We start from the raw sequence: 24,518 nt of genomic DNA on the forward strand, positions 1-24,518 counted from the left end.
TAATTTGACCACGTGATGTGGCTACTTTTCAAGGAGAGGTACGACTGTATGTTGTTAATACCAATGAGAGCTAACTATTCTTTGCTATTGATTACGCCAAAATATGCGCTCTTCTTGCAGAGTTTTTAAAACATTTCATCAGCTGCTTTACATCGATTCTGTAGTAACAGATAAACGCAGGAACTTGTAAAAGATTAAGAATGCGAATGAGTCCCAAAAATATTGGATGAATGATTCCACTCTCTCACTATCCTATTGTAAAAAATACTTCGAGAACATATAGCATCGATGTCAGTTTCACTGTACGTGACTACCACTTACTGTTTGAATTAAGGCTTCTCTTGATACTTTGGAGAAGTGACATTTGATTGAGAAACATGCCCTTTACCACTTGTCAGAAACATCAGTATCCTCTCATTGTATTGTATTTAGTATGTGGCGAAAGCTTTGCATCATTGTGGATACGTCGGGATTGTAATCGAGTACAGTCTTATGGTCAGACATACTTCGCTCTTTCTTGTCCCGATTTTACCCGTTAAATTGTGCTGCAGTATTTTGCTCCAGAAATATGTCAGACTTCAGTGCCGGAGTATCAGAGAGATTTAGCTTGCTCAAAAGTGGGCGTATCTCACTGCTCGACACTCATCGTCAGGAAAAACAGATCGTTAGAAATGATGTACCTATATTCCCAGAGGATAGCTGCGTTGTCGCTTCCGCGAAATTAGAATGCTAGGAATCTGCTTTTGTCTAAAATGGTAGTAATTACAGTTTACTTCGACCATATACATGAAATACTGGAGGTTCAGGAACTATAGTGGTAGTACAATTTGCACTATGTGTGCGTTTAGAGATGAGTCCCACTGTCGAGCTAATTCAAGGTCACAGGTGGATGCTGGGGAATCTGGAAACAGATTACACAGATGACTTTGACTGTGACCGGGGGACTTCCAGCACTAATGGCACTCCCTATATAACGCATCACACAGATCGGCGTGCCTGCAGAGCCAGCTGACCACTGCCGAAATGAAGTATTTCGTTATTGCCGCCCTCGGTGAGTTCCTATATTGCATGTCTTCGGTACTTGGCAAATTCGAGACGTAGTTTTTATCGTTTTAGCGTAAGTAAAGAGGCTATTCTTAGTTTTCAATAGAGATTTTCTTTACTGTTTCGCCAGTAATGTTAGTTGGATTCAGTCTCTGAACGCTACCAAATACATTTGATTTTGTAACTGTAGCCCATTTTTCTCATTTTTCTACCACTAGCTCATAACTTTTATTTAACCTATCGCCGAACCTCCACGTAAGGCTTTTGTACTTGTAATCAGGCTCTTCACCACTACACGGATACATCCAGCTTTTCTGAATGCAGAGTGTTTCGGTATAAGCAGCTGTAGCTGGTTTATAGCATTCATCTCCATAACGTCTTATACGGACGTATACTATGCTGTGGCGCAACAGAACGCAAACTTTTTTACTTGATGTTGAGATCATGAGTATTCTTGGCTGTGTGATAAACTTGTAGATATGGGTAAAAGTGTTCATACAGACAGTCCTCGAAATGTAATTAATGTTCGTCAATTGCCACATTTTCTCCACGAATGTATAGCTTCAAATATTTATTTTGGAAAGCTGTGATAAGTTCACACACAGCAGCTAACTTGGCAGTGTTTTCATCTAATGGATAGTGCTTTTGTCATCGAAGTTAATAAAGCGAAGTAAAAGAAAAGAAGTAGTTTCTACATCGCGTAATAACTGCAAATACATCAGACTCACTTACATCACATACATCTTTGAAATGGAAATGGAAAACTCTCTAAGTTCCTGCGTAGTAGGAGATCCAGAAAACCATTCGTCTGTAAACGATCTGCATCCTGTGCACTATATTCGTCAAACTGCCCGCAAACGTTTATTGTGTGCATATTTATATAAAAATGTCATCCATCATTTTATACTCAATATAAAGAGAAAAGATTTTCATTGGACTCTTTGCTGTGCAGTTAGCGCTAAAGCACCTGGTTAATCAGAAATAATGTTATGACTTTTGGCTCTTCCCCTATGACTAACTGGTTTCGTATACGATTTAGCTTGCCTATCTTAAGTCATATTCCAATATTTACTAACCAGTGAACTCGACGATTCGCCGCTTGAAGTGGCAGCCACATATGAATCCGTATCACGCTCCCTTATTTCGATGTCGCGGCCTCCACTTTCTGAAATTTCCGCAGAGACTGTTCGCCATCAGTTCATAGACGCCCTGGCATAATTTTCCCATATGTGAGAAACTAAGACATTTTCTAAAAGTACGTGAACAACGACGTTGTAACCTTCTTTGTATTCAATGAACACTTCTTAAAGCTGACAGCCAAGTGATAGCAACACATTTACTTACGAACTGATGCACGTGGAAGACACTGACGGTAATTACACGTAAACGCTTGCGTCAGGTCCTACTCTCTGGTGAACTGAATAGCGCAGATGGTCGCGTCGGGTCACTTCGCTGAATTACGCAGTGACACAGGTAGTCGCCTCGGGGGGAACACGCATAACATCGAAAAAATGAGAGCGACAGCGGTGTTAAGTAGAGCTCAAGAGAGAACCGAACAATTTACGTTGGACGGCTAACTTTATTTTCCACCATGTCAAAAGCCCGTTACAGAAGGAAAAAACTCTCGAGTTTTTTAAAGCGACGTGAATACTTAAGGTTTAAGATTATCGCTAATCGTATTTCTGATACTCCTTAGTAATTAGTCTTTCTTCAGCGTATTCTCAATCCATAGTGCGTGCTCTTTCCATTTAAATATCCTGCAATTATTCCTCACTTTCACTAAGGATATCAGTGTCATTGAAGAATGTTGTCATTGACATTGTTTCAAGCTGAATTTTAATTCCACTCCTGAACCTACATTTCATTTCCGTCGTAGGGGAGAAAAGCCATATCCATGTTTTCTACGAAAATCTTTTATCTTTATATTGACGATAAAATGATGGATGACATTTTTATGTAATCCTAGCAATTCATTCTTGGACTTCCATTCTCCTTTTCCCCTCTTCGTTTTTTTACGTATTACACATCTTTCACTAAAGCTTAATTCCATTTCCCTCAGAATTTCGAATATGTTCTTGGTCAAAAAGCCGTATGAACGTGTCTCGATGTTTCTTAAGCCTTGCTTCCATTACCCAAGAACAACGTCAGAACTGCCTCTCTGGTGCCTTTGCTTTTGCGAAAATCAAACTGATCGTCATGTAACAGACCCTCAATTTTATTTTCCATTCTTCTGTACATTATTTTGTCAGCAACTTGGATGCAGGAGCTGTTAAGCTGATAATTCTCATATTTATCTGCTCTATCCACGATATTCTGTGAATGTTATGTCTCTGGAAGTATGTCTTCAGGCTCACACAGTATATTCTACAAACCAACATGAAGAGTCGTTTGGTTGCCACAGCTCTTCCCTTTTGCAGAGGCTTTCGGTGATATCTCTCTAACTGTCCGCTCTCTCCTCTATGTTTAACGCTGGCTTTCTCTTGCGCCCTCAGTGTTGACGCTTTGCTTGTAATTACAACGAAGATAATTTGCTGATGCTGAATCAGTCGTTCCGACCATCATTTCTTTTTCGATTTCATCGAATTTTCTTGCACTCGTTTCGCCTTGACTTTCCTGCCCTACTCCCTTGGGAAGAGTGACGATTCAAAACCACGTCTGCCCGTACAGATTTAAGTTTTCCGTGATTTCTCTAAACGGTTCCAGCCAAATGCTGGGTTCCTTACTTTTCGAAGGGCACGGTCTATTTCCTCCCCATCTTTTTATAATCCGAGCTTGTGTCCCGTCTCTAATTACCTCACTGCCAACTGGACGCTAAACACTAATCTGCCTTCCTTCTGAACATTTTTTGTACGTCCTTTTTTCGTTGGTCACCTGAAGTGTTTCTTCTGCTACACAAAGTTTCTTTGCAGTTACCTGCCTTGTGCGTATATACCCGTGACTAACTTCCGTGACTGCACTTTTTAGAGAAGTACATACCTCTTCCACTAACGCGCCCGTTATCACAGGCTCTACAGCCTTAGAAAACTTCAAACTCACAGAATCGCTCCACAGTACTTCATTATCCCAACTTGTGTCTACTTTGATTCTTTCGAAAGATTCTTTTAAACTTGAAACTGTTCTTCATCATTACTACATTGTTATTGGAGTCTACATCTGCTCCTGGTTACGCATTACCATATAACATTTGATTTCAGAATCTCTATCTGACTATGACGTAATACAGCAGGAATCTTCCTGTATTTCCACCGCTTTTGCAAGTGTATCCTCCTCTCCTGTCATTTTTCAGCAGTGCATTTACTATTACTACCTGAAATTTATTGCGTAACTGATTTAAACTTTCTCGTCTCTCATTCCTTTTACCGAGCCCATATTGTCCCTTAACTTTGTCTTCCGTTCCTTTCCAATCACTCATGATTATTTGATTTTAATCACCCTTTTCATACTGAATTACGTGTTCAATATTCTCATAGACTTTCTGCATCTCCTCATATTTTGCTTGTGACGATGGCACATGGACCTGAACTACTACTGCCCGTGTTGATTTGCTGTCGATTCTACTGAGAACAACCGTATCATTAAACTAGTCACAGTAACTCATTCTCCGTCCTATCCTCCTATTCATAACGGATGCTTCCCCCACTACATCATTTTCTGTAGCTGTCGATACTCGCCTATATTCGTCCAAGCATAAATCCTTATACTCTTTCCATTTCACTCCGCTGACCGCCACTAAGTCCAGACTGAGGCTTTGCATTACCCTTTGCAGACTCCCTAGCTTTCCTATTGCTGAAAAAATCTAAAATTCCACACTCCGATTTGTAGAATGTCGTCTTTTCGTTGGTTACTCAGTCTTTTTCTGATGGTCGCCACTCCCTTGCCAGATTCCTCCTGGAGTTTTGAATAGTTTTACTCTCGGGAATCTTTACCCATTGTAGGGGTCGTAATGACACTTTCTCAACTAAAGGCCAAAGGTCATATGGACACACATTATGTATCTGTAATGGAATTGTTTCCGTTGCCTTTTGCATTCGCACTATTGCAGAAACGGCGGGAACAAACGCCAAATTTAAAAGAACGCAAAATCCCCAAAACTGGAGAAGTTTTACAGAAGCTCGTACTCTGGCGCCAACTTCAATGCGAGATGGTTGTAATACTTCCCACAACAAAACTCTGTCTCGAAATCTGGCAGAAAATCCAAAGAGTTTCTGGTCGTATGTAAAGAACGAGGTAACAGTGGTAATGTTATTAATGACAGTGCCGCTAAAACAGAGTTCCTAAACATGGTTTTTCGAAATTCCTTCACAAAAGAAGACGAAATAAATATTCCAGAATCCGAATCAAGAACAAATGACAACATGAGTATCTTAGAAGTATATAGTAACTTAGAAGTATATAGTAACTTCGAAGTGTATAGTGACTTAGAAGTATATAAAGTCGGTGTAGCGAAGCTGCTTAAAGCACTTAAGAAAGGCAAGATTGTTTACCAGTCAGGTTTCTTCCAGACTATGCTGATACAATAGCTCCATACTTAGCAATCATATACCGTTACAACCGCTCGCTCGTCGAAAGACCCGTACCCAAAGACTGGCAAGTTGCACAGGTCACACCAGTATCCAAGAAAGGAAAACCTCTGAATTACAGGTCCATGTTATTAGCGTGGATATGCAATACGATTCTGGAACGTATATTGTGCTCGAGCATTAAGAATCACCTCGAAGAAAACGATTTATTGACAAACTGCCAACACGGATTCAGAAAATATTGTTCTTGTGAAACACAACTAGCTCTTTATTGTCACGAAGCAATGAGTGCTTTCGACAGGGACGTCAATTTGATTCAATATTTTTAGATTTCCAGAAGGCTTTTGACACCGTTTCTCACAAGCGACGTGCAATTAAATTGCGTGCCTGTGGAGAATAGTGTCAGTTGTGTGACTGAATTCTTCATTTCCTGTTACGAAAGTCACATTTCGTCATAACTGACGGTAAGTCATATAGTAAAACAAAAGTAATACCTGACGTTCGTCAAGGAAGTGTTACAGGCCCTCTGTCGTTACTGATCTGCATAAACGATATAAGAGACAATCTGAGCAGCCCTCTCATGTTGTTTGCAAGTGGGTGATTGTGTCATTTACCGTAATGTTAAGTCATCGGATGATAAAACGAATTGCAAACTGGTTTAGGCAAGATATCAGCATGATGCAAAAAGGGTAGTTGGATTTAAATAACAAAAAGCGTGAAGACATTCGCATTAGCACTAAAAGGAATTCGCTAATTAAAGTTACACGATATGTTACACAAATCTAAAGGCTGTAAACTCAACTAAATGCTTAGGGATTACAACTACGAATAATTTAAATGGGAACGATCACATAGATTATGTTGTGGGGAAAGCAAACCAAAGACTGCGATTTATTGGCAGAACACTTAGGAAATGTAACAGATCAACTAAAGAGGGTGCTTACACTACGCTTGTGTGCCTTCTTCTGGAGAATTGCTATGGAGTGTGGAATCCGCGTCAGATAAGACTGACAGAAGATATCGAAAAAGTTCCAGGTAGGGGAACTCGTTTTGTATTATCGTGAAAAAAGGAAAATAATGTTACGGATATGATACATGAATTGGGTTGGCAGTCGATATAACAAAAGCATTTTTCTCATTAAATTACAATCACCAACTTTCTCCTCAGAGTGTACAAATAATTGGTCGGCACATACCCACAAAGGGAGAAGTGATCATCATAATAAATTAAGAGAAATCAGAACTCGCATGGAAAGATTCAAATGTCCGTTTTTCCCGCGCGCTATTCGAGAGTAGAACGGTATAAAAGTAGCTTAAAGGTGGTTGAGTGAACCCTCTGCCAAGCACCTAACTGAACTGCAGAGTAAACATATTGATTTAGATTCAAATGCTTTTGATCATCACTTATTCGTCCGCCTTTCAGGGGCAGTTTCTCACTCCAAGGGCAAGAGGTTGTCTAAAGCTCTGTACGCTCCTCTGTTATCTTTTGTAATGCCGTAGGCAGAACAAGAGTGACTTCTTAAGCCACAAGTATCGAACCGGTATTTCCGACGATTTTTATGCAAAATTTAAAAACTTGCTGCAACTGAAGTCAGTACCAGCACGCTTTAATTACTAACCAAAGACTCCACCTATACTGTGATATATATATATATATGTTTATTATAATGGAATATTGGTCTATATGAGTTTACATTACTGTAGATACATTGGGTAGAAGCGATAGCTATTGTCCATTCATAGCTTCATGTACTTACTAAAGATTCCTTACTACTCGCACACCAGGCAGAATAGTCCTAGGAAACTGGACTGGCCCCATATATTCTATCGCTGTACTTACAATTAAATGTTACGATTGCGGTCTCAATTGGACGACATTCGACAATGAGCGAACTACACTCCTGGAAATTGAAATAAGAACACCGTGAATTCATTGTCCCAGGAAGGGGAAACTTTATTGACACATTCCTGGGGTCAGATACATCACATGATCACACTGACAGAACCACAGGCACATAGACACAGGCAACAGAGCATGCACAATGTCGGCACTAGTACAGTGTATATCCACCTTTCGCAGCAATGCAGGCTGCTATTCTCCCATGGAGACGATCGTAGAGATGCTGGATGTAGTCCTATGGAACGGCTTGCCATGCCATTTCCACCTGGCGCCTCAGGTGGAACAGCGTTCGTGCTGGACGTGCAGACCGCGTGAGACGACGCTTCATCCAGTCCCAAACATGCTCAATGGGGGACAGATCCGGAGATCTTGCTGGCCAGGATAGTTGACTTACACCTTCTAGAGCACGTTGGGTGGCACGGGATGCATGCGGACGTGCATTGTCCTGTTGGAACAGCAAGTTCCCTTGCCGGTCTAGGAATGGTAGAACGATGGGTTCGATGACGGTTTGGATGTACCGTGCACTATTCAGTGTCCCCTCGCCAATCACCAGAGGTGTACGGCCAGTGTAGGAGATCGCTCCCCACACCATGATGCCGGGTGTTGGCTCTGTGTGCCTCGGTTGTATGCAGTCCTGATTGTGGCGTTCAGCTGCACGGCGCCAAACACGCATACGACCATCATTGGCACCAAGGTAGAAGAGACTCTCATCGCTGAAGACGACACGCATCCATTCGTCTCTCCATTCACGCCTGTCGCGACACCACTGGAGGCGGGCTGCACGATGTTGGGGCGTGAGCGGAAGACGGCCTAACGGTGTGCGGGACCGTAGCCCAGCTTCATGGAGACGGTTGCGAATGGTCCTCGCCGATACCCCAGGAGCAACAGTGTTCCTAATTTGCTGGGAAGTGGCCGTGCGGTCCCCTACGGCACTGCATAGGATCCCACGGTCTTGGCGTGCATCCGTGCATCGCTGCGGTCCGGTCCCAGGTCGACGGGCACGTGCACCTTCCGCCGACCACTGGCGACAACATCGATGTACTGTGGAGACCTCACGACCCACGTGTTGAGCAATTCGGCGGTACGTCCACCCGGCCTCACGCATGCCCACTATACGCCCTCGCTCAAAGTCCGTCAACTGCACATATGGTTCACGTCCACGCTGTCGCGGCATGCTACCAGTGTTTAAGACTGCGATGGAGCTCCGTATGCCACGGCAAACTGGCTGACACTGACGGCGGCGGTGCACAAATGCTGCGCAGCTAGCGCCATTCGACGGCCAACACCGCGATTCCTGGTGTGTCCGCTGTGCCGTGCGTGTGATCATTGCTTGTACAGCCCTCTCGCAGTGTCCGGAGCAAGTATGGTGGGTCTGACACACCGGTGTCTATGTGTTCTTTTTTCCATTTCCAGGAGTGTATAAGAAATACCCCCTGCCGACGGCTGTGGCTCTGGAAATGGAAACATCTGTACCATTCTTATGACTCAACATACAGTACTTCTCCAAGTAAAAAAAAAATCTTCAATTCGCTTTGCAGCTATCACATTATTCAACGTCAAATCCATACCTTCCTTACGACTGAACATAGTCATTTCCTTTGCACATGTCGGAACGCACGCACGCACGCACACACACACACACACACACACACACACACACACACATACACACGTACTTTATAAGCCTGAGCCTCACAAGGCGAACCTACCACACATCCTCAACTACTGAGTATAATATTTCACCAATAACTGATTTCTGGCGATGTGAGACAATGCTCAGCGAAAATCAGCGATGGGAGGACATGTCTCATAAGTTTTTCTTGCCAGCGGTACCACTGTGTCTTAGAAAGAGAGGCGTAATCGTCTTACAAGCCGCCAGATGTTAGAAACACGATCGCAAAGACTATGTTACTGTCACAATCGTCCTTGGTTCTACCGGCGCGTACAAGTATCCATGTTAAAAGTTGTGCTGGATTTATAGATCGAAGTATTGCATTACCCTCAATTGAAGTGCTTTTTCCACACAAATACTGCGACATTGAATAAAATCACCGAATTTAGGAAGTGATTGGACTAAGGAACGCGGAATGAAGCCAGTATTTGCAACTTCCTCATGCCGCCGCTAGATATTTCTACAGTATTTGAATCGCATTCTGTCTTGATGCCACATGAGAGGTTCTGCGATATATTCACTGGGTTATAAGTGATGGTTGATTGCGAATTATCACACATAGTAGATGGTGTGCTGATCGAGGTTGTGAGATATGCACAGTAGCTTTTCAAATCTCTGGTGCTATGCTTTCCAGTAGAAATGCTGTCTGTGATCTGAAATCAAGTCTTTCCATTCAACCACATACCTGCATTGGATCCTATGGAGAAGTCTTTTAATGATTACAGCCACAAGTGAATCATATTTCTGGTACTCTCATATTTCGAAACGAGTCATCTTTTTCGAACCCATCTGCAACAGTAAAATTCCAACGTGGTTTTAGATAGTCCCTATGGATCTTGCAACTGCTCCTCAGTCTCTGGACTGCTATCCCTGCAGCTTTGCGCATGTGATAGTTCCAATTTAAGTCAGAACTGAACAGAAGCTGGAGAGAGCTATATCTACCACATTCTGCAGCCCTTGTAGAAACAGTCTAGGCTGATTTAGTGCGACAGGACCATGTTCTGACCATTTGATGGAAATGGGAACATGTTGTCGTATCTTCACCAACATTGTACGATGTATAAGGTCAGCGAAAAACGAAGCCCGCTCCTGCAAAACGAGGCAGTATAAAGACAGTACAAACAGTTATGGTCGTGTGTTTCTTATCAGGAAAATTAGGAAGACTCAACATCATGCAGGTATTGAAGTCCAAAGCAGATCTGCATCCCTCAGGGTCCATTCACGTCTATCACCCCAAAATTATATCAGCGATATTCTGTACCATGCAACAGAGAAAAATTATGAACTATAAAAGCTCTGCTAACTTCATCCGATAGAGAACTCGATGAGATTTTGGGGTGTACCACAGCTCTCTCTCTTCTGATAAAACGAAAGCAAATGCTGTCTGCGTGCCGGCATCGAACACATGTGGCGATCCTATTAAGTATACAGGTATTCATCCACTGGAACACATGGCCAGTGAGTGAAGTCGCTTGCACAGACCTGTGTATCCTGTCAACGCTCATACAGTGAGAGGAGGATAACCTTTTCTACAGACTATACTGTCAGTCGCAAGAGAGGTTCTCCGTGTCGCTGTTTGAAAGAATGTTTTATTTCTGTTGTAACACTCTTTGTACACTGCCATACGCTTTGTTTTTTCCACCACGACTTCGAGGTCTGTGTAAGGTTCTAAATTGACAACACGTTCTGATCCGTTGCCTCTCACGGAAAGGTGTCAATCATGTTGTTGCTGCTGCTGCCACAGCACACACACACACACACACACACACACACACACACAGTCACACTCAAACACTAGATGATTTTAAATAAAGTACAGTCATAACATTAGGAAACTGGGAGAGTTTTGCAGCGTTGTGGAGCGTTTACAAACTGCTTTCCAAAGGTGACTGACGGCCCCTACATTTAAACTCATCTGTGTTCCATTTCGATTGATTCCTCATATTGCAGTCATGTACCCAATCACTGTTTCGGTGCTAGCCATCCCCAGAAGTTTTTGCCCCTCCCCCAAGACTCTTTCTCCAAGCGATGTCAGTCAATCACACATGATAATGTGTCCGCCTCTGGTGGTCAGAATGTCAATCCTATGGGCCCGGGTTCGATTCCCGGCTGCTTCAGAGATTTTCTCCTCTCAGGGGCTGGATGTTGTGTTGCCCTAATGATCATCATTTCATCTCCATCGACGTGCAGGTCGCCGAAGTGGCGTCAACTCGAAAGACCTGCACTCGGCGAATGGTCTACCTGACGGGAGGCCCTAGCCACACGACATTCACATTCAGTTGATAGTGTGAACAATTTTAGCAATTTTACAGTAATTTAAACACCGACCAATGACGCAACAGCATGCTTCCCAGTTTCAGTATCATCATTAAACCGCCCCTCCTCTACTTTGCGAGTACCATTGCAAACGTAGATAGATGACTGTGCAGTACGTCCATTCATTGTTAATTCTCGAACATTCGAGGTGGAATCCAAAATTTTCGGGGCTGGTGCCGCCATCTGGCAAGTAGGGGTAGTAGATCTTTGCAGCGCCAGGTGGCGAGAGCTGCATATCTGATGAGTCAGTGTGCGGAGTGCTATTCAGCTGGGAGGACGTGTTGCGTGTCCACAGTGATTTCCGTAATACTCTGTACTTGCTGTGTGGCGGTTTTATGATGGATCCACGTGCAGAACAGCGGACCTTCGTCAGACCGCATCTGATGATCCAACCTTCTTGTCACGGGTTATCAGCGGCGATGAGAGCTGGATTTAGAGTTATGACCCATGGACAAAGCAAAAATCGTCCCAGTGGATGAGCCCGGGCTCTCCAAGACCCAAAAAAGCGAGACATGTGAAGAGGAAAGTGTAGAGCATGATCATCGTTTTCTTTCATACCAAGGGAATTGTGCACAAAGAATTCGTCCCACCCAACCAAACAGTGAATTCCGAGTAATACTGTGACGTTTTGCGACAGCTCCATGAAAATATGCAGTGACAACGGCCAGAACTTTGGCGTCAAGGGAACTGGCTGCTGCATCATGAAATGCGCCTTATCACACGTCCTTTCTCACAAGGACATTTTTGGCAAAAAACAACATGGCGGTTGTACCCCACCCACCATACTCAGCATGTATGGCACCTTGCGACTTCGCGCTGTTCCCAAAACTGAAACTGAAGTTGAAAGGCCGTTGGTTCGACACTCTAGAGAGAATTCAAGAAGCATCGATGGCTGTGATAAACACCCTCAAAGAACAGGACCAGTGGCAGAAGCGCTGGGATCGGTGTGTACGTGCAGACAGGAACTACTTCGAGGGTGGTCTTGACCATTAGTCCAAGGTAAGATTGTCAACAGATGGCAGCACCAGTCCTGAAATTTTTGGATAGCACCTCGTATACATCTTCATATTTCTAGCACCTCGAGCATAGAGTATAATTTACAATCTTTCTCTATGCATATGGGAGTAACAGGGCATTCTCGCATTCTTAGGGTAAAGTCAGAGACTGAAAGATCCCCTCCCACTGTTTTTGAGCAACCTGCCCTGCAGCACCGTTACTGATTTAATCCGCAGCTCACCAGAAGTAGACCGCTACATTCTACATCTCGTGAATGAATGGAAGATGCTGTTCCGCACCCATCCAAGTGCACAAGATTTCACCAGATACACCCATGTCGAGGAGTTTAACACCCCTTATCGGCGTATGGAAATAGATTTGAAAGTATTGTGACATAATAGCAGACGGTTGAGAAGAATAAGAAATGGGTGGTTTTTAAGCATGATGGAGCTCCAGATAGATGGAGTTTGAAGCATTTTGCAATTGTTATAGTGTTTGGGATTAGTACCAGGAATGTACTGGTAAGAGAGAATATAAACACGTGGACTCCTAAGGCTACAATGTTCTGCACTTAAGAACAAGGTACAATGTTAGATTGCTTCAGTTTACAACCTATTAGCCATGTGGAATGCAACACTGTTAATATTCCAATGTAACATATATACACTCCTGGAAATGGAAAAAAGAACACATTGACACCGGTGTGTCAGACCCACCATATTTGCTCCGGACACTGCGAGAGGGCTGTACAAGCAATGATCACACGCACGGCACAGCGGACACACCAGGAACCGCGGTGTTGGCCGTCGAATGGCGCTAGCTGCGCAGCATTTGTGCTCCGCCGCCGTCAGTGTCAGCCAGTTTGCCGTGGCATACGGAGCTCCATCGCAGTCTTTAACACTGGTAGCATGCCGCGACAGCGTGGACGTGAACCGTATGTGCAGTTGACGGACTTTGAGCGAGGGCGTATAGTGGGCACGCGGGAGGCCGGGTGGACGTACCGCCGAATTGCTCAACACGTGAGGCGTGAGGTCTCCACAGTACATCGATGTTGTCGCCAGTGGTCGGCGGAAGGTGCACGTGCCCGTCGACCTGGGACCGGACCGCAGCGACGCACGGATGCACGCCAAGACCGTAGGATCCTATGCAGTGCCGCAGATGACCGCACCGCCACTTCCCAGCCAATTAGGGACACTGTTGCTCCTGGGGTATCGGCGAGGACCATTCGCAACCGTCTCCATGAAGCTGGGCTACGGTCCCGCACACCGTTAGGCCGTCTTCCGCTCACGCCCCAACATCGTGCAGCCCGCCTCCAGTGGTGTCGCGACGGGCGTGAATGGAGGGACGAATGGAGACGTGTCGTCTTCAGCGATGAGAGTCGCTTCTGCCTTGGTGCCAATGATGGTCGTATGCGTGTTTGGCGCCGTGTAGGTGAGCGCCACAATCAGGACTGCATACGACCGAGGCACACAGGGCCAACACCCGGCATCACGGTGTGGGGACCGATCTCCTACACTGGCCGTACACCTCTGGTGATCGTCGAGGGGACACTGAATAGTGCACGGTACATCCAAACCGTCATCGAACCCATCGTTCTACCATTTCTAGACCGGCAAGGGAACTTGCTGTTCCAACAGGACAATGCACGTCCGCATGTATCCCGTGCCACCCAACGTGCTCTAGAAGGTGTAAGTCAACTAACCTGGCCAGCAAGATCTCCGGATCTGTCCCCCATTGAGCATGTTTGGGACTGGATGAAGCGTCGTCTCACGCGGTCTGCACGTCCAGCACGAACGCTGGTCCACCTGAGGCGCCAGGTGGAAATGGAATGGCAAGCCGTTCCACAGGACTACATCCAGCATCTCTACGATCGTCTCCATGGGAGAATAGCAGCCTGCATTGCTGCGAAAGGTGGATATACACTGTACTAGTGCCGACATTGTGCATGCTGTGTTGCCTGTGTCTATGTGCCTGTGGTTCTGTCAGTGTGATCATGTGATGTATCTGACCCCAGGAATGTATCAATAAAGTTTCCCCTTCCTGGGACAATGAATTCACGGTGTTCTTATTTCAATTTCCAGGAGTGTATTTCCAGTGCATGACATACATCCTTCTTGCACGTTTCTCTACGATAAACTATGGTAACAAACTGTGAAATGATTCTATATGACACATGTACAATATAGCTTTCCAGAGACATATAGCATCCCCTACGCACATCTGATCAGGGTTCAGAAATAATACTATGCCCACATCAATCCTATATAACATGATTTTTAGTAACGGAGAATACCTCTTACAAGGAAACGCACAGCAGAGGCGTTACTACATCTACATCTACATCCATATTCCGCAAGCCACCTGACGGTGTGTGGCGGAGGTTACCTTGAATACCTCTATCGGTTCTCCCTTCTATTCCAGTCTCGTATTGTTCGTGGAAAGAAGTACTGTCGGTATGCTTCTGTGTGGGCTCTAATCTCTCTGATTTTATCCTCATGGTCTCTTCGCGAGATATACGTAGGAGGGAGCAATATACTGCTTGACTCTTCGGTGAAGGTACGTTCTCTAAACTTTAACAAAAGCCCTTTACGACCTACTGTGCGTCTCTCGTGCAGAGTCTCCCATTGGAGTTTATCTATCATCTCCGTAACGCTTTCGCGATTACTAAATGATCCTGTAACGAAGCGCGCTGCTCTCCGTTGGATTTTCTCTATCTCTTCTATCAACCCTATCTGGTACGGATTCCACACTGCTGAGCAGTATTCAAGCAGTGGGCGAACAAGGGTACTGTAACCTATGTCCTTTGTTTTCGGATTGAATTTCCTTAGGATTCTTCCAATGAATCTCAGTCTGGCATCTGCTTTACCGACGATCAACTTTATATGATCATTCCATTTTAAATCACTCCTAATGCGTACTCCCAGATAATTTATGGAATTAACTGCTTCCAGTTGCTGACCTGCTATTTTGCAGCTAAATGATAAGGGAACTATCTTTCTATGTATTCGCAGCACATTACACTTGTCTACATTGAGATTCAGTTGCCATTCCCTGCACCATACGTCAATTCGCTGCAGATCTTCCTGCATTTCAGTACAATTTTCCATTGTTACAACCTCTCGATACACCACAGCATCATCTGCAAAAAGCCTCAGTGAACTTCCGATGTCATCCACCAGGTCATTTATGTATATTGTGAATAGCAACGGTCCTATGACACTCCCCTGCGGCACACCTGAAATCACTCTTACTTCAGAAGACTTCTCTCCATTGAGAATTACATGCTACGTTCTGTTATCTAGTAACTCTTCAATCCAATCACACAATTGGTCTGATAGTCCATATGCTCTTACTTTGTTCATTAAACGACTGTGGGGAAATATGTCGAACGCCTTGCGGAAGTCAAGAAACACGGCATGTACCTGTGAACCAGCGTCTATGGCCCTCTGAGTCTCGTGGACGAATAGCGCGAGCTGGATTTCACACGACCGTCATTGTCGAATCCCATGCTGATTCCTACAGAGTAGATTTCTAGTCTCCAGAAAAGTCATTACATTCTACATAATATGTGTTCCAAAATTCTACAACTGATCGACGTGAGAGATATAGGTCTATAGTTCTGCACATCTGTTCGACACCCGTTCTTGAAAACGGGGATGACATGTGAAATTACACTTCATACAACCTCTAGCTCTGTAAACAGGACATCTGTCAAGCAAATGCATACATGGGGATTGTAGTGCCTCACAAACACCTGTCGCTAACTTACAATTATCTTAGTTATTAAACTGAAGTCCCAACTTTATACCCAACATGTGACAGAGGAACGGAGTACATCGCATAAATCTTTGGTAGTTTAGAGAAATGTGTCGAAACAGGATGGTCTCGTTTCATCACACGTGAGACGGAGATATTTATTGATCTGTAGACTACTTATGCAATGTTTAATTGTCAGTGCAATATGGCGGTCTGTGCAAAGTAGTTTTGCCACTGAAAGTGTCTTCTGCAAAAAAGAAATATGGACAGTACTCCCACATTGGCAGCATCAGTAATTTGCGCGTTAATTCAATAAGAGCCAATCAGGACGCTCCACTCACTCACAAGACATCCTTTGTGCTAGGACATACGAGCCTCTACAGGCTGGTATGACCAAGATGGGGCGACGTATCTATGGAAAGCTCTGAAAGTAACACGATGTCTTCCTTGTTGAAGTGTACACAAGTTGAAGCAGACCATCCATCTCTGGTGGGATGCTGTAGCTCTTCCGCCATTGTGGCATAAGGATATCTCCAGACCAGCAGCTGTAGGACACTGAAAATTACAGCCATTTTTCTCTTCTATAGGGCAATGCTTCAAATTCTGTTTGCGTAATTGTTCTGATTTTCCCCGCCTGTGCTTAGACAGTGCTCTGTTTCCAAAAAACAAGAATGATTTTAAGACTAACAGTGTTTTCACAAGTATGCGTAGACATGATGATGGCTTTTAGCGGTGAGAACATTCACCATTTTGAAGACATTTGTTGAAAGCATGACGTCATGATTTCCAAGAAGGGTAACATATGAATTTCCATGCAGACAAGCTGAGACACCACTAATGCTCCTACAACAATGAAAGCGACCGTCAACTATTTCTGCGACACTTTAAGATTTCCAAGAGGGAGACTTGACTCTTATTTACATAGACATATGACGTCAGTATAACAGTGACAACCTTTTAGCTGCACCTGCGAGTTTGAGCCATTATGCAAACATCTCGCTTGGCGCTGGACCTGCAGCTATGGGTCACCCACAGTGGCTAGGTAAACATGTGCACAGTCCGAGGGGTTTCGCATATAGGATGGGCTGTCCCATTAGGGTCACTAGGAAGAATGCATCCGGTCATCATTCCACCTTAGAGCTCTGTAAGAAACAGTTCGCTGCTATATCACGGTCGAATTTCTTAACGATAGTCCGAAAGCGGTTTTTTTTTTTTTTTGCATGCAATGAGTTTTGGCGCACTGCATTATTTCGGCTGTTTAAGCTTTGTGAGCGCTTATGCAGAGCATTATACAGGCATTATTTCGCCACTTCTACGCGTAGTGAACTTGTCGTGTACTGCATTATTCTGTAAACATCCCTGTAGGCTGTGCAATGCATTATTTCGATAGTTCACAATTAGTGAGCGTGTTTGCAGAGCGTTATGCATGCATTGTTTTGGCAATTTACGGATTGTTTGCGTGTCTGTACAACAGTGTACTGAACTACTTCAGTAGTTTATGTAGGTCTGTAGACTATGATTATGTCCCTAAACACGACAGGGAAAGTGTTTTGTTTCAGCATTATAAATAAATAAACTACGTGAAATCTGTCCCTAAATAAATAGTTACAACTTTGCACTGAAATTAAATGAAGTACATTCCTTCCTCTGTCTTTGTTGTAGCTGGATTCACAGTCATACAAAACTTTCTGAAGAACATCATCTTTACGCCAGTAACTGCAAAAGCGCAATAAAAAAATCTATACCAGTCACTGGCATAAAGATGGCTTAATGCCATAATATCTGCCTTTGATACTTGCCTAAGCCCGAAACTGCAATAGCGCAATAAAAAACCTATAACAGTCACTGGCGAAAAGATGATGTCCTTCAAAACTCCTTCCTTTCTACAGCAGCTGGACACAGACGAGTCCTTTTCTCGCCATTTTCCCCCCATACTGTCGTCTTTCATTATGTCATGGGAGGGATGACAGCACCTTCTGGTGGCAGGACTGTGTACTAGGTCAATTGGACTCTATGACAAATTGTTTAAATAAACACTGCATGCAAAATAAAGATTTACGTTTATCCTCTCCAGCAGCCCAGCATAGACTACATTTCTTTCCTGCCAATTCCACGAAAGGGGTGATGGTTGGATAACTTATGTCAAAATTTGAACCTGCCCCCACGACATCACTGCATCATTACCCACATTTGTCGCCGCCATCTTGGATCCGCCATCTTGAATAAATTTGGCAACAATGCAGAGTGGGGTGTTGCTCTCCTTGCCCTACTACTTAGGTGACAATTGGTACCTTAATATGTACCTACTGCAGTGTGGCAGTTGTTTTTTTCTCTGCATCTGTCTTCCCACAAGAACATCACTTACAAGTAATTTACTACCTGATGTTTACTGCACAATCAGAACTTCATTGTGAAGTGGATGACCCTGGCAGTATAGACTGTATCTATGTGCCACACTTCAATCCCCGACCTGGTGGCAGGAGAAAATAAACATTAATGGCTTGCTTGTGCCACATGTACTTGGAGGTAATAGCTATCCTAAAAACATACTTCTCATAATAGCCGCATTTATTAGTCTGCAAATGGAGCAAATCGGATTTAATGTTGTTCAGTCCACTGTCCTCGCTCATCAACAGAAATATCTGCAATTATACCCCCTACATCCGGTACGAGCGTTATTTATTGGACCATCTGATACATGTTTTGAAAACGAAATGTTGGACCGCCTGCTACTATTTCTGTGTTGTTGTTTTGCAGTGCTACTAGGAGTTCTGGCCTGCTGTGATGCGGCCTGTCCAGAGGTCTGCCCAGCACTGTATAGTCCTGTGACGGCGGTCTGCAAGGGAGGCAGCGAAGTCAAAACCTTCTCAAACGCGTGCATGTTGACTGTGTGGAACTGTGCGCAAAATGACGGTATCGACATTATTATCATTAGTCTAGTGTTATTGTTGGTGTTTTTGTTACTATATACAGTAGTAAGGAATCCTTATTCGAAAACTTAAGTGATATGAAATTGAAAATGTCTGATTAGTATCTTCGGTAATTGTACTTGCTGCTACAAGTTCTTAAAAAGAAAGCATTAACTGACCACTATAGAAATGATACTATACCAACAATGTTTTTCAGTCGGGTAACAGCCTGAGACAAAACACCTAACTTCGCTCTGTACTGATTCATATCAAGCTAAATGATCACTCAATAAAATGTGTCAATATTGTAACACCACTCTAATTTTCCAACTTATATTAGAAGGTCAGCGGTACAACACATAAATCAAGTGAGACCACACTGCAAAGCAATTTGCGGTCTTACTCTTCTAACATTTCCGTAAGCAACTACTTGTGCTTCCCACAAACGCATCTGTTCATTTACGTGCAGTGTGAGGAAGAAAACATGTTTCTTACAGCGTTGTTGCTGGAAATACTGATATGTTCCTTCGGTAAAATGTGGTATTAAATACGAAGTGAAGATTTGGCCGCATTAAATCAGCTTTTAAAGTCGCAGCAATACCACCAAAATGTTCAGAGAAGATTAAATTTTGAACAGTAATAAATGTGTCACAGCACCATCACTGGCATGTTACTGTGAAGCCATGTGAAGCAGACTGAGTCTCTCATGCCTCATTTGGTACACATAAACACTATGTTCCATAACTCACCAGAGCTGTTCGACAGCAACACCCCTTTGGTAGTAAACATGAGTTTGTACACCGGCGGACGGTAGATGGAACGCCTCTCAATGTTGTTTGTTGGTCAGTTATCGCAACTGATTGCCACGATCGTCAGTGGAAAAGACGGAACTAGCTGCTGCGTAGACAGGCTTGTCTCCTACAATTCGATTCTTCATTGTCTCAGTGGATTGTTGTTTTGGACACAACTTTCCATATGTAGTTTACTTGTCTCGTGGAATCTTCTAAAATTTCCAGTGTTTTAGGATATGGAAAAGAAAAATATATTGCGGATGGAGATGTCCAAAAACATATTCCACTTTGGCAACAGAGCAGTGTATTCATAGGAGGAAGGGCCTATCTATGCAACATTCTTTTCCACTGGGGATCGTGAAAACCAGTTGCCACAGCTAAATAATAAACAACATTGCGAGACGTTCCGCCTACGTTCGTCAGAGTGCAAAGTCACGTTTGCTGCAGGAGAGGTGGCCTAGCAGCACGCGGCAGCGCCTGTAACGTCAACGCTCTGTAGCATCGTTGTATGACGTTTCCAGACGCAGGTTACTATCCTCAGTTTGTTCCTCGTGACACTCTCTACAAGCACTCGAAGTTTTGCAACACCTTGTGCATCATATGTTAACAGAAAGCATAAAAACTGAAAATTTAAGATGTAGTTCCGAACTGACATGTCACTTTATGACAACACAGATCACATGCAAAAGTGTGCTTTCTCAAGAAAACGACGTTTACCTCTGGTCTACTGACCTGCATGTTGAACTCACTGAACTCGTCTGGGATGAGGCTGGTGGGCAAATTTATCATCGTAGCCTTTCTGCAATGACTGTTGATGGTCACATGTAGATTACAGTGAAATGCCACAAAAGCTGATATAAGGGGACTATTGGAGGTGTACACTAAATCAAACACCTAATTAAATACTGCTGAAAGGATTTGAATAGTTAACTACCAGCCATATTACTGAACAACTAAAGTGGTCAACCAGTAACTCAGTGTCAGTTGCAGGTTGCCTATCTAACAGCTTTCAGGGGCAACAAAATTTTGTTTCTCAGTATTTCTTGTAATCACCGACCGGATTTAAAAATTTTAAAATTCTTTCATAATCTGCTCATTACCACATGTAGCCTTATGTTAAAGATTCAAGTTAGAAAATGTTAATCAGTCTTGAATCCAAGTGATGCACAGTGTGCTACTAACCCAGGCTGCTTTCATCCAGTGTGAGAGAACTTGAGCATATTACCACATACTTTAAGCATAATCTCAAACATTTTATAAACTTTTGCTCGATGACACACTCCACAGAATAATGACAACAGAAAGTTTATCGCTTGCTATATTTTCGGTATTCGTGCAGCAAAACTTCTGCATCAGAGATGACGTTTTAATTTATTAACTCTTCATTACTACCTGTGTCACAAGACATATTGCAGACAGTATCCATACATACCACTGAATGTGCCTGCGTAATTTTGTCATTGTACGACTCGTGGTTCAGTTGGTACATCAACATACAGACTGAGATACGCGAAAAACTTGCCTTTCTCAAAATGGAGTGGAAATGATCCAGAATATACTCATCCATTGATTGATAATGAGATTACTTGACAACTTCAAACAAATTTTATATTTAATTTCAAACATTTATTAAACTTTTTCTTACCTACAAATCCAGAAGGCAGAGATGGGAGAACAGTTTATCGCTTACTGACTGTTCTTTACTCATGTGTTGAAGCTTTTGCAGCAAGCATGACGTTTTAATGTATTATATCTCTACTAGTAACTCTGTTCCCTACCCACATTGCAGACAGTATCCACATACACCACTGAAGGTGGATACAAAATTGTATCATTCCACGAAACTTAACTAAGCGGAAAGACTAGATTCTCAGAAAAATATAAGTGGTTCTTAGATAGGTTGTTTACAGAATTAAAGGAAAAAAGCTGTATAGGAAGATCGTTCTCGTATGAGTTACAAAATTACCGCATTAAAAACATGAACGTGAGTGTCATTAGAATTGAAATTTTTCATTTGTTTGCATGTAAATACACCGAAAGTAATGAAACCATTATAATTAGAGTTTTGCGTTTTCAACTGTAATGGTTTTACGTGATTAACGTCAAATTTTTCACAAATACACTCATATGTAAAGAAATCAGACACTTGAAACTCTTTCACAAACGGCATTTCGATTCTTTAAGGAATCGAATTTGGTGAGGATAGTGGTTCTACTGGTGACTGGGTATACAGCTAGCTGGATAAAAATGGACGAGTGGTTTTCGTTTAAAAATGACAGTACACTCAACAGGTGACATTTATATACGCACTGAAAATTTACCATATATATACAGGCTACTAGTTTATTCAATTCCACCATGTTTAAAATCACGTATTAGCTACATAACACATTCAAATTGATGATACAGTTTTGTAATCCCAGTTAGTTGTACGTTGTGTAGTTTATAATTTGTGAAACTTTTTTGTTGACTCAAATCCTTGCAAATTTTTACTACGTACAGTAAATATTTTACACCGAAGAAATTTCTTCACTATGAATGTTTACACTCGCTAACGAGACGCCAAATCTGTTTCCTCTTATTCGTTGGCAGGGGGAAGGGGTGGCGGGAGACAGTGGTGGGATAGCTTAATAGCATCTCTTAAAATACAGTTTCTAATTCAGAGACATTTTCTAACAATTATATCTCCTACTGACTCTAGACCATCCTACTGAAACCTTTAAACATAGCTTGCTACGTTGGCAGCTATTTGGAATAAACAGTCTTTAATATCCACGTAATGTTACACTTTCAAAATCTGTGATTAATATTTGACATACAAATTTTCACAGCATCAAAACTCAGGTAGATGTCAGAATAAAGTTAATATTTTTAACAGTCTGATAGAACACACAATACATAGTCAGATGTACAACTGATGTTGCGAGTAAATTAAACAATGTCCTATTTCTCAACTTTTCCATCTCAAGGCGAAATGTCTGGACGAAAATATTTAACTTGAGCACACAGCTTCAGTGCATTTAAAAACATTCATGGTAATATAATGAATACGATGACTTCTTTAAAGAAATATATTGAAGTTGAAGCTGTAGAATACTGCTCATACAAAAAAAATGTAAAATTCAATGGTGGATTTTAAACGATCTTTGGATAATTCCTTAAATGGTGTTACAATGATTTAAGGCACTGAGAATCATAAGGGTCCAAAGCATAGCAATGTTTGGAGAAAAATACTTGTTTTTGAAAATCAGATTTTTAGACAAACCATCAATCTCATAGGTCTCGCTTATTTTTTTTAACCAAGCCTCAACAGGTTTATCTGAACCTGAAGCCACAGAATGCGCTTCATGAAAATTACGACAACGAGACCGTGAAGTGCTGGAATATGTCACAATTGTGTGTGTGTGGTGCAGTTAGTACCTATTCTTTATGTTCTGATTCTAGTTTCACATTAATTACAAACTTAACATCTGTCTAAAGACGCTATTGTCACTTCCCTATATAAGAAAATGTTGTGGATTAACATTAGTAATAAATATAATCTTAAATATTAATTGATATTTCATAACACAGAGTTAGTACATTATATCTTCATAGGAAGTATAGGATGTCGAGGCTTGATTAGAAAAATAAGTGAGAGCTATGAGATTGGTGGTTTGTCTAAAAATCTTCAAGTGGGAGGGGCGTGCATCCATGCTACAATCTCAAAATCGATGACGTTGTGCTTTAGGCCCTTGTTGTTCTCAGTTCCTCATTTGATTGCAATGTAGTTAATATTCACACGTTTGAGTTACAATATTTCACAGTTTTTTTTCATTCTGTTGTACTGTTCTCCAGTACATTGAACATTTCTGAGTTCTTTCCAAATTCAAGAGGCTCTTCTCTATGGAAAATGTGAAATGTGATTAGAATAATATAAGAGTTTAAGTTCGAGTGACAAATTTGTCAAAATCACAGCATTGACAGTATTTAATTTGCTGTTTTTCTGTTGCAGACTGCAAAGAAGTAGCGGTGGCGGTAGCATAATGCAACCAAGAAGGAGAAAGCTGCTGTAGATGAAGTTATAGTGTCTCGTGCCAAAGTTCTGCCATGTTTCAGTTGCCGTCATTAAAAAATAATAAAGTGATTGCCATGTTCAGCCATATGCTTGTTTCCTGTTCCTTTCCAGTTTGTTTGGATTTCTTACAGGCAACTGAAGGGTGATGACTGTACTATAGATAGTGTGTTATCCTTGGTCTGTAAAATTCTGTTTAGAATGACAGCGAACGAATATTCACACCCCCTACAGAGTACGATGTCATCTACTTGTGTTTTACTTCTGAAGCCAGCACACAGCATCAAAGAAGCGGCAGTCAAACGTACGAGTACACCATTCTACACATAATAAAGTGTACAAACGAAGTCTTTATAATACGAGATTGTGCTGACAGGGGAAACTTCCCATTGTACCCCCTTCAGATTTAGCGCTAAAATGTCCCAGTGATCAGCCTGTGAAAAACTAATCACAGATAAAACATGAAAACAGGAAGAGGGTGTACTGAATTGTGAAAAGAAAAACGAAATTGAAAACTTACGGCCCAAGCTCAAGATGTGTAACTCCAAGCGAATTACAGG

The 24,518-nt window shown here is 42.5% G+C and overlaps 1 long non-coding RNA gene across 1 annotated transcript; it reads left to right on the top strand.

The window, feature by feature from the left end:
- The first annotated feature begins 959 nt into the window (after positions 1 to 959).
- Positions 960 to 24,046, top strand: LOC126281813 (uncharacterized). The gene is made up of 3 exons (XR_007551308.1): positions 960 to 1,051; positions 18,962 to 19,117; positions 23,899 to 24,046. It is a non-coding gene; the product is annotated as an uncharacterized LOC126281813 (long non-coding RNA).
- The last annotated feature ends 472 nt before the right edge of the window (positions 24,047 to 24,518 follow it).

This window comes from Schistocerca gregaria, chromosome 7 (assembly GCF_023897955.1).
Source record: "Schistocerca gregaria isolate iqSchGreg1 chromosome 7, iqSchGreg1.2, whole genome shotgun sequence".
Classification (NCBI taxonomy): Eukaryota; Metazoa; Arthropoda; class Insecta; order Orthoptera; family Acrididae; genus Schistocerca; species Schistocerca gregaria.